Source organism: Chrysochloris asiatica, unplaced genomic scaffold (assembly GCF_000296735.1).
Source record: "Chrysochloris asiatica unplaced genomic scaffold, ChrAsi1.0 scaffold00088, whole genome shotgun sequence".
NCBI lineage: Eukaryota > Metazoa > Chordata > Mammalia > Afrosoricida > Chrysochloridae > Chrysochloris > Chrysochloris asiatica.
Window position 1 is genome coordinate 1,719,141 of NW_006408606.1, and position 12,447 is coordinate 1,731,587.

The 12,447-nt window shown below is 37.9% G+C and overlaps 1 pseudogene; it reads right to left on the reverse strand.

Annotated features, from left to right (window-relative positions):
• Positions 1-3,402: 3,402 nt before the first annotated feature.
• On the reverse strand, positions 3,403-9,128 carry LOC102834844 (annotated as a pseudogene).
• Positions 9,129-12,447: the final 3,319 nt, after the last annotated feature.

A 12,447-nucleotide genomic window follows, 5' to 3' on the forward strand; every position in this document is an offset into this window, starting at 1 on the left:
CAGATTTCAGATGCGCGTTCAGATGAAGACAGACTAGGAGGAAGGAGTGCTGAACTATTCCGAATAATTAGTCACTGAAAAACCTTATGAATAGCAGAGAAACGATGTCATATATTGTGCTGAGAAATGAGCCCCTCAGGTTAGAAGGCACTCAAAATGCGACTGGAGAAGAACTGCTTCCTCAAAGTAGAGATGATGGGGCACATTGGTAAGGTGGAAGGTCAGAGAAAAAGAGGACATTCTCTAGCAAGATAGATTGGCAAGATGGCAGCATCAATGGTTCAAGTGTGGCAACAATTGTGAGGTTGTCCCAGAACTGGGTAGCATTTTATTCTGTTGTGCATATGGTCACTGTGAGTCTGTACTGACTCAATGGCATCTAACAACAACAACACTTAGAAAACAAAGGCTAAATACCCTGTTTTGTAACTACTATGATAATATTCCTCTGTAGTGACTGCAGTATGACTTAAATGAAGAAAGAATCCTAATAGATATTTTAAATGACATCTTTCCCCATGAGAATTCAACTTCCTAAAATGATAATCACAACCTTGTTAATATCACCTAACCTAGGACATGAAGTAACTATCATATGAAAGAACAACTAAAATTTTAAGGAATAGGAAACTCCAAAATATAGAAAATTGTTTAGTTTCATACTTACTTCACTGTATATACTATTGTATAGTCCTGGTGTAGTTCTGTAAGATAAGCACTAGACTGCTCTTTGCAAGGTCTGTAATTCAAACTCACAAGTTGCTCCTCAGAAACCCTATAAAGAGTTACTATACGTCAATTCAGAAAACTTATATCGGGTCATTCTGAGTAAGAACCAACTCAATGGTACCTAATAACAACCTGCACTACTTTAGATAATTTATATAGACAGTAAACAGAGAAAACTCCCAATCTTGTGGAATTTGCATTCAAACTGGGAGAGCCTAAAAAGGCAGAATCAAAAGGGTCCATTTTTTTTTTTTATTGTTATGTGTTTTCAGCTTTTCATATTAGTTTATCAGAAACACAACATAATTAGTCATTATTAAAATTATACTTGTAGACATTAGAACACAGATAAGTTGTCATGTCTTTGTGGTTAAGGGTAGGTGTAGTAGGTTCTGAATTCAGTATAACTAATTAAACTTTCTATAATTTGTGGGAATTTAATAAAGTTCCTGAAAAAGGTCATTTATTTCTGTACTCTGTTCTCCAATTTGTATAAGTAAAAAAAAAAAAAAAAGATAATGGGAAAAATATAAAGCTATTTTTTTTTTGTTAATTTTAATATGTTGAAATTTTTTTTGAGTGTTTAAATGTTTATTTAAGAAAGAAATGTCAAACCACTCCACCCTCAACCTTTCAAAAATTTGGCTAACAATAAACTAGTTCTTCAGCAGCAATGTCAGCGCAGAGCAGTTAACTTGGGTTATATTAAAACTCAAAAGCAATACTAACACCTACCATAAAGAAGAAACATGGGACAAAACAGAAAAGGGAATTAGCAACAGAAACTCATTCAAAGGTCCTTCTGCTGCCTCACCTTTCATTTTCATCTGACACATGGATGCCTACCACCTCGGAATGGCTTTCTGTTCGCATAGCTATATAGTGAGGAAAATGGCATGGCTGTCCTAGGCACATGGGGGAAAGTGCAAATTGTCTCTTAGGCACAGAACTTAAATTCTCAGCCAGATTAATAGGAAACCTAGACTTCTTAGGGGAATATGCCACAGAAAATGACCACAACATTCCACAAATAGGAATGATGCCTCTTGGGAAGCTCTTGGCTCTTTACTGTCACTTTCATCCCACAGTTTTAGCAACATGCCTTATCCATCCACCACAAGGCAAAAGTAATACTATGATTAACACCCAAACTGACCCTGCCTCTCAGGTATTCTGAGATGGTGAGGAATACAGGAATATGAAAAGCCAGTCAGTCCATAAAAAAACCCAAGTTGCATTTACATGATAAACAAAAACACATTGCTAGGGTTTATAGCAAACCCTCAACTCTTCAGTATTTGTAAACTCAATCCAGGGATGGTCATTCCCTTCTTTTAAGAACAGACTTCAATGATTCCATTAGTACCATTGTACTAGGCTTCCCAGAATTGAGAAAACAATGGGACCATCATACCAAAGATCCCAATGAGCAGAGGTACCCATCCCTAGCATGGGGTTTTCCCCAAGCAGCAGCCTTTACATCAATGCCTTGAGGGAAATGGCAAAATTTACACTGCACAGGCCCTCCCACATTTCTAAGGAAACATATATATATATGTGGTTTGGGGAAAATGAAACAAAATTTAGCTGTATTTGATGAAGTAGGATGTGAGACTCACTAAAGCAACCCATGAGTCAAACTACTAAAGGAGCATTTCACAAGCTTAGGTGGAAACACAAAGCTCATATACTGAAGAGAAAGCATCCACTGCTTGCCCTAGATTCCATATCTGAAGTTTTGTCCCTTCAGGACACCATTTCTCTCTTAGAGCCTGCTACTTTGCTCCTGTTTACAAGACACAATGAGTACGGGATTAGAAATTCAGCTCTCTGCCAAATTTCTTTCACTTGGCAGGTTCTATCAGTTCTGGTAGGCTCCAGGGACTCCCAGAGGTTGGTACCAGCTCTGGGCCACTCTAAAGGAGAAGATACAGATTCATTAGTTATGATGATATGGTTTCATAAAATACTGACTACAGACAGAAAGTAGAGTGGCTCAGGCTGCTGACATCCAGGTGAGCACCCTAGGAGATGTGAAGGCAGAGGCGTTCATTCTAGGCCTCTCTCCGGTCCAAGCAGAGGCAGCTACTGGAGCTCTTCTCCATCGTGGATTTTTTCTTAGGGCCTTCCTCCTGCCCACGAACTCAGTTCTTCACCTCATCTCTTATCGATACCTTCTACGGCTAGAAAATCCCATATTGCATCAGCCACAGCCTGGACCTCCAGCTGTGTCATGAGGTGGGACCTGCTCATACTTATTTACCTGAGAGGGAAAGCAATCTAAGCCCACTTCACTTCCTAAAGCATTTAGCTGCACGAATCACTGAATTGTCTGAAAACAAGGCCTAGGGTGACTCCACCAGACATATTTTCCTGGGCTCAGGGTTCCTGAGAGGGCTCAGAACACTTCAACACTATCCAGAGGACCCTGGATAGGCGAAGCCTGGCTCCAATCCACTCAGACTTTACAATTTTTCCTCCCCCACCAATGCCTGGTGCTGAATTCCCAAGGCAGCTCTCCACATGTGCTTGAAAAGTGCTTCAGAGCCTCCGCCTTGAGCTCCTTGTCTGCAAGTGAACAAAGCCAGGAAAGCTGCTCTCTGCATTCAATAAGTGTGCTGTAAAGTTCTTTGGACCCCAGTCTGCTGGGGCTAGCTAGGTAGGCTCAGGAAACTAGAAGTTGGAGCTACAGGAGTCTGTTCCCAGGAGGTACCAGGAATCCGAATCTAAGTCAGGCTTTAGATCTACTTCCATCTCTTCCTTTGCTGTCTAAATTCCGTTGGAATGCATCGCTACTTGTCACCCTCCCAATTTCTTGCTCTGGAGTTAAGTGAAAATCTCGAGGTTTCCTTGCTGTAGCTTCTGTTGCTCTGCCAGACATTTTAACACCAAACCCTGAAATCGCTCCACCTACACTTGCAGACTGCTGCATGCACAGGTTGTTGTTGTTGTTAAGTGCCGTCGAGTAGGTTCGACTCATAGTGACCCTGTACAGGGTTTCCGAGGCTGTAAATCTTGACGGGAGCAAAAAGCCTCATCTGTCTTCCGCGGAACATCTGGTAGTTTCGAACTGCTGATCTTGCGGTTCGCAGCCCGATTCTTAACCACTACGCTACCACAGGTAGGGGGCGTCAACTGTGTTACTGCAGGAGTCAGCCAAGGAAGAGGCCAGGCATCTACTGGAGGTCTGTGTTCTGAAGGTGCTTCAGAGGACACTTTGAGTTCTTGTAGTTCTTCATAGGACAGAGTACCTTTATCAGGTTCAGAAAAAGCTGCACTCAGTGGAGAGGGGCTGTCAGGCAATGGGATGAATTCTGCATTTTCCAACTCCTTTCGAAGTCAACCAGGACAGGAACTGCTGGCCCCACTACTGATTCCCTTGGTCTCAGTGTGACTGATTAAACCTTCCATTCCTGGGTCTGCTTCCACAGTTCCTGGGAAGCCTCCACTTGGATCAGGAGTTTCAGATTCCTGTGGACTGTCTCTTCTTCCACACCTCCGCCACCACTTTCTGGGTGGTAGCATTGAACCACAGCTCTGATGGATAAGCCACTACTATTAGAGCAGATGGTCTTAGAATTTAGTACTTTCTCAACAATGAGAGTGGTGTGCCACCCATGGCAAGATAAGTCTGGAACCTGATGAAGAGATGCAAAAATAGGCTTAGGCCATGAGGTGCAGATATCAGAACCATGTGGTCTCTCATTGCCAGGTGGCTATTACCTCCATTGCCTGCTGCAAAATGTGATTATCATCAGTGGCAGCAATGGTAAACTCACCACCGCAGGAGACTCTGATCACTTGCTTCCCACTTCAGGTTCCCTACAGTAAGTTGATTCCTAGGTGCTTCTTATCAGTCCCAATACTCAGCTGTCCACACTTGTTGAAGCCAAAGGTTAGCAACTAGCCTCACTCATCAATAGCAGCTGGGTGAGTCTTGCCTGGGGCAATGGTTCTGATCTTATAAAAGGATAACTGTTTGGCCCAGATAAAGCAGATTGTGTAGGGAACTTCATGGTAGCTTCATGGTTGATGATTCCAGACACTCACTGATTCAGGCCCAGTTTGTTGAACTCATTGAGCCCACAGGCCACCATTTTGCCCATCTGGGTCAGCAGAAATGTCCCCATTACAACCACATTGAATTGAGACAATAATAAAGACCTTTGGAACATCCACCTTTTGTGGGGTATAATAATTCTCTTCTGAATCCAAACCCAGTCACCCATACTTGCCACAGCCTCAAGAATAGATTTTCTTGTTTCATATCAACACTACCACATGATTATCTCCACAGGAGACCTGCTCCACTGGATTGTTGAGGAAGAAATTCAGCTGCATGGGTTCTAGCACTTCAGGGCCAGCAACCTTGTCCACCCCCATACATCCATAATAATCTGAACCAAAGGTATAGAGCTGACCCTCATCTGTCACACAGTGAAATCATCACCACAGGACACCTGATGGATAGCTCTGCCTTGCAACTTTTCCACATGCTTTGGCTGTCGGTAGGAGGCCTTGTCTCCATGGCCCAGCTGACTATGGAGTTTAGTATATCCTTGCATGTTCACCCAGGTGTATAGTTCCTTCTCCATTGTGACCACAGCAAAGTGGGTATTCCTGCACACACCTGCTGGGCACTACAGCCACTCTTAATGACATCCAGTTTCTGTGGAATGGATTTTTCATCTCCCCAAACATAGACTTCACTGGTTCTTGATGTTACCACAGCAATGGGCACTTCAGTCACAGTGCTTGACCTTGGTCTCTTTGTTGGTGCATTAAGCAGTGTGACTCTTTCCTCCATCTATCTCCTGTGTTTTCTGAGAAGGGGACAATCCAGAAGTTCATCTGCAGTGGGTCTGTGCTCGGGATCCTGGTCAAGGTATGCATGAACCATTTGGATCAGTTCCAAAGAATACTGGCTAGAATCAACTTCCATGGTCCTGATACCTTGCATAATCTTCACACACAGGTTGAGTGGATTTGTAGCATCAGTTTTCCTCTTTGTTGTAAGCAGTTCAAAAATGATGCAGCCTACTGCCCAGATGTCAGAGTTGAAGTTATATTTTACTCCTTGGCACAGCTCTGGAGACATATAATATGGTGTTCCCACAAGAATCTCAGCCATAGAACACTCAGAATTAAGTTTATTTGCCAGACTATAATCTCCAAGTGTTAGCAGGTTTGCCTTTGTCAGAAAATATTTAATGACTTTATATCTCTATGAAGGATTCCAGCTTTATGAATATAACTCACTGCTGAAACAATCTGAAATAGGTACCACACCACCATCTCTTCCTCGAACAACTCGTCCTTCTGGAAGGATTTTGGCATACAGATTCCCTCCATTACAGTATTCCAACTCTATCAGCAAGGTGGTATTGTCCATGAAGTGATTATAGTAGGCTGTAATGTTGTCATGCTGCAAGAGCTCCAGAATAACAGTCTCATTCAAGGCATCAAGATGTTCCTTCTTAGACAGTAGGATCAAATCGACTTTTTTCCACACAACCAGTGAGTCATCCTGCTGGTCCCCTGTGGCACTGGCTATGGTGCACAGCCCTGCCTTGAGACAGCTGTCCACAGCTCCATCAGCCCCGTAACCCTGCGAGGCTCAATGGTCTAATATGTTGAATTTAAACAGACAATAAATAGTGGGATAAACGGAACCCCACAGTGAATTACTGCCTTGCTACACTCTCATACAAAATTGAAACTGAGTTTTAGTGCACCATTATTATTTTATTTTTCTACATGAAATTTAATTATGTTAAATAATGGCAACACACTTTTCAATTAGCAATGCTACAATTACAGAAATGTGAAAATTATTTGTAGGAAGTAATCAATTCTTGGGAAAAAGAATTGGTCAAAGTAGCATAAAACGCATTTCAAACTTAAATTTTTTATTTTAATGTTTGATGCTTTCTTGTATAAAACAGTGAAGCTTTTCTGGTAAATCGGGTGAAGCTTTTCTGGTAAATTCTTTGTCTGACGATGAATTTTTAAGCCAATGATTGTGTGGGGCGATTCATATCCTCTTTCAAGGAAAAAACAGTATGCATGTCTGTGAAACATTTATTCACTTATTTACTGCATTTACTGATGAAGAAGTTCCAACAAATGTTGAGGAAATATTTATGTTTCCTATCCCAAAGATGGGGGCTATTTTTCAGTTGGTATTGTATATGTAGGAAACTATCCAAAAAAGTTACATTTGAATTTCTCATTTGCTTCCCTCTAGAAATGAAAACCAGCCTTTAGTTGTCATCTGTTCTGGTGAAATGTAATGCATTAGTTTGTATGGCAGTAGTTCTAAATATATTTATTTTCTCATTGTAAAAGAAATACACGTTTGGGAAAAATCCCTTCATATTCTAAACAATCATTTATATAGTAACTTTTTAAATTTACCACCTGGTTTTAGAATTCAATATTTTATTTTTAGTAATTCACTCACAATATTTCAAAGAAACTTAAATTTCTTTCTCTTTTTTTTGTAAACAATATAATGAATAACAAAGTGCTTAATTGATATTATTTAGAAATAAATAACATATCTGAAAAATGTAGGAAAGCAACAATAACCTGATGCTGTTTCTATGATAAGGAGTCCTGGTGATACAATGGCTAAGTATTTCATTGCTAACTGAATTAGGAGTAGTTGTAACCTACCAGACACTATACAAGAGTAAAGATCTGGTGATTTGCTTCCATAAAGACTATAGCCTTGGAAACTCTAAGAGACAGGTCTTCTCTACTGAGCTCTACGGGGTAATATTAGTCAGCATTGACTCAATATCACACCTGAACAGCAACAACTTTACAACAAAAGTTTGTGGAAAATTTCTATTATCTTTCAATTCCATATCTCCATGATCTTTTTAAAGCTCCTCAAAAGATGATAAAACAACTAAATATATTACTACTTACTACTAACATGGAGTTCTGGTGTGGCATTGTGGGTTAATTCACTAGACTACAAAGTCGCTTTGAACTGCAGGGTTTGAGGTTCAAGCTCACCAGCTGCTCCTCAGAAACCCTATGCAGGGTCACTATAGATGGGAACTGACTCGATGGCACTTAACAACTAATATGAATACTAAGGAACTCTGGTTGCGTAGTGGGTATGAATCAGGCTGCCTACCTCAAGGTCAGCAGTTTGCAACTACCAGCTGTTCCATGGGAGAAAATTGAGGCGTTCTGCTCCTGTAATGATTTACAGCCTCAGAAACACTGTGCATGGTCACTATGAGTCAGAACTGACTCCATGGTACTTAACAACAACAAATACGAATACTGAGTTGTGTAAACATTTTTTTTGTCCTAAAATAATAACTTTCTTTAAGACATCACCTTTATTCATAGAACTGTTTTACTTGAGAATAAAAATAGTGCCCCTATAAGCATATCTGGAAGTCCATTCTTTCAAATAGTCCTAAATATCTCATTTTCAGGCACACTTGCAATAACTTTTTTTTATAAATAGGTTTTATTAATTTGCTAATTGAAGCATATACATATGGCATCCTAACTTACATTTCATAGTCTAAATATATATGAAAACTATTGCACCTGAAAAATGTCAGATATTAAAATGTCTATCTAAACTGTTAAGAATGATACAGGTTCTGACACCTTATACTACGTGGTCCACCTCTAATCATTGTTTAGCTTAAAGGAACCAGAGTCTGGTAGAGGAAGAGTGAGTGGTTTTGGTTACAGAGCAGAGAGTAGCTTTGTGATGATAAACCAGGTACATTTATATTTTGTTTCAAGCATCAAGGTCACGTTTCACAGCTCAACCAAACTTTCAATGTTTTGTTCATACGATTCACTGTATCAAGTGATAAGATACCATTAATTTTTGCTTTGGAGACTGCTTGTTTTAGTGTCCATTTGGGGTCACGGGGCTTTAACCATTGACTGACTGATTCAGTTTTGATTCTTGACTCACATAGCAGCAACTTTCTTCATAGTAGTAAAGTACATTGCTATGTTGATATCTATTCATTTCCACCTGTTACAATATAAGGCATAGGCAGATGATTTGACTAATCAAAGAAATTTCCCTCGCAGTCCAAAGCTCCCTTAAAGGAGCTAGGAACCACTGCAATATACTCGGAGACTTTAATTGTCACCTTTGAAGGGATCTAAGTTTGACATTATGAACAGCAGAAAAGGCTACATTCTAAAGCAGCCCAGCTGTTCTCATCCTTCCTTAACAAGCATTATAGATCACATTCCTTTATATGTTGAGAGAATCTAAGGACTCATGATTTGCCTTATTTCTTCCAGTAATTAATTACTTTCCCATCCAGCATAGATGCTTTATTTGCGATTGTTGCTTGTTGCCCTTTGTTAAATCTTAGTGCACTGATAAAGTGAATGACCATTTAACCAATTGACCATATATAATTTAAAAAAGAATTGCTATTAAAGTTCCTGGTCTTGAGTTTATTTTTTTTAAATGCATGTTTGTTTGTTTTTTTCTTTCTTTTCTTTAAAATAATGTTTGAACATGTCAATGTGATCAGTGGATGACTAGATACAAGTTCTATCCATAATATATGTAGTCCTTTGTAAAAAGAAAAAGAAGACATAACTGTGTATCATTGAAAAATGATTTTGAGGTCAGGGATAATATCAAATTGGTAACAAAATTCAAATTTGAGGTTTTGCAACAAGTTTACAGGAATGCTACCCCAAATAAAACATAAGCTTTTAGGTGGAACAAGTGTTTTAAAGAGTGTCAGGGAGGCCTCAAAGATTAATTCAAGGTAAAGCTTATAAATTTATGGCAACTGTTTTTGGAGATACCAAAAGGGGTAATCTTGATAGATTTTCATGAAGGACAGGAAATGATTAAGGGGTGCATTATATAGAAATTTTAAGAAAATTGAAGACTACATTGTGAGAAAAAGATAAGGAAAGTTACGTTTTGGAATTCTTTTTTTTTTTTTTTTCTGCATGATAATGTACCTGTTCACTCTTCAAGAGTAGCAAGTCCTGTACCACAAGAATTTTAAAAGTCTTACACCATTTGGCCTACAGCCCTCATCTTACCCCTTTTGATCTCTCTTTGTTTCCCAAATTATAAGAACATTTAAAAGGAACATGGTTTTTGCCCTTCAACAATTTCCAATTAGCCATTTTAACATAGTATAATTTGAAAAGCGAAAAAATCTTCAGGAAAGCGTTCGAGAGATAGCAAGCCATCTTCAGAAGTATATAGACCTTATTGTACAGTGCCATCAGTCGGTTTCTACTCACAGCAACCTCGGACAGGGTTTCCAAGGAGCCGTTGGTCGGTTTGAACTGCCAACCTTGTGGTTTGCAGTCAAATGCTGATCCTACAGCAACACATCAAGAGTCCTAGATGAAGAATATGGTGAGAAAGAGTAGCTTCATATTTCATACTTTTAATAAAAATGGCTGTGATTTGGTAGCAATACATTTTACTTAACTTTGGTATATAATTTATCCAATAGTTTAACTTTTTATATAGTTTAACTTGGTATATAGTTTATCCAATAGTTTAACTTTTTATATAACTGTCAGTGATCTTCCTTCAAATCCTGTTATTTGGTCCATGGGACCTCTATCATTCTTTTTTCAGAAAGTCATATTTCTGTTAGTATCTGTGAAGTATTTAAGGTGTTACCCTATTTTTAAGTTAGAAATCTATCCTGCCATTCTTTCATGGATGCAATTAAGAGACATAGATTCTTATGACAAAGGACTTTATTATTCATGGTACAAATTTGCAACAGTTATCCTAACCCCACATAAAATGGAACAATCTGAAAGGTCCCAGATGGATGCCTGTACTTGCAGTGGATTGTAATAAACAAGAACCTGGAGTAAATGGAGGGAACCTATTCTTTTATAACAAGCAATAAGCAGGTCTTCTCTTGCTAATAAACACCAACCACATCCATATAAACAGTATGGTAAGACTTAAGAGTAAGTGTTTTTCTCAGAAGACTTCATTAAAACAAGTTGAAACAAAAAGTAAATGCTTAAGATGTGTGTAAACAAATGTGTCAAAATATTTTCTTATAAAGTCTTCTGTTGTATTTCTTCGCTTTCTAATTTAATTCTTAATATTCACATATTTTTGTAAAGTTGCCTACTTTATTGGCCTTTAGGATATGCTCATCTCCATGTATATTTACATTTATTTTACTACTTGGTCTTACATAAATGTATTTATTTCTGCTATCTATCTCCTCTAGTTTAGTCAGCTAGGAAGGAGATTTTATCACCTTCATGCTCTCTTTTTGTACCTACAGTACTTAATTCAGTGTTAGGCTGTTGGTGTGTATGTGGTGTTATGTGTCGTGGAGTCTGTTCTGACTCGTAGAGACTCTGTGTAGGGTTTCTGAGGCTGTAATTCTTTATGGGAGCAGAAAGTCTCATCTTTCTTCCTCAGAACAGCTGGTAGTTACGAACTGTTAGAAGGGGCTTAATAAATATTATTAACTTTCATTTTATTTTAGCTTAAAATATCTGATTTCTGTTGAAATAAATAAATAGATTATTTGGCATATTTTATGCATTTTAAATATTTTTTACTCTTTTGTGTTTGTGATCAAATTAAATTTGGGAGAAATGTTAGAATATACATACTTTAAATATCAGTTTTGTGTTTATTTTTCTTAAAATATGTTATTATAATGAAGTATTTTCTTATTGTTCACAGATGCTGAGCTTGAAATTCTAGCTAAGCTTGATATTCCATATTTATATTTGGTTATATAAAATTTTTGATGTAAACAGCAAAATAATAAGTGAGAAAAACTCATCTATTTTTAAGTAATTTTTTTTTCTTTTATAATAAGTTATTTGGAGTAATCCTAATAATCATAAAATTCATTGCTTAGTATTTTTCATAACTGATAAGCCTTAATTTACTAACTTAATAAAAACTGGTAACACTATTTTAATATTTAAAATATATGATGACAAATCTTTACTTTGTTGGAAAATATTATTGTTGGTTTTTTTCACTCCTTCCATAGATTCTTCCTTCCAGTTAAGTTCAAGATTCTTAGTGATAATTGGTGGTGATGGTTATGTGCCATGTAGTCGGTTCTGACGCATAGCAACCCTGCATAGGGTTTTTTGAGGCTGTAAATCTTACGGGAGCAGAAAGCCTCATCTTTCTCCCACGGAACAGCTGGTACTTTCGAACTGTTGACCTTGAGGTTCACAAGCCGATTCTTAACCACTACACTATTACATGGGGTTAATTTTGGATATTATTCTTTGTGGAAGATAAACCAGATTTTTTTTTTTTTCAAATTATAGACAGAGGGATAGGTTGTAAACTAACAAAAAACCAATTCCCTTGTTCCTTTGGGAAATATTTGCTTATCAATACATCTGAACAACCAACTGCTCATCTGGTAAATTAATTTCTTCATCAGAGATGTATGCATATCAAAAACCAATTTACTTACAAAGACTCACTTTAGACCCTTGCTTCATTAGTTACACCAAATTCAAAACTTATTTGGTCCAAAATGTGTCCAATCCTTAATAATTCTCTGACTTTAGACACATGTTTTATACCAGTAGAATTCAGACTTTAAACTTCTTCTGAGACACTATAAAGATTTCTATTCTCTATACTTGATACGTTTTTAACTACTCATGAACAGCATGCTATTCTGGTGGTCTCATAGATAGTCAGCAGTTAACAAATAACTA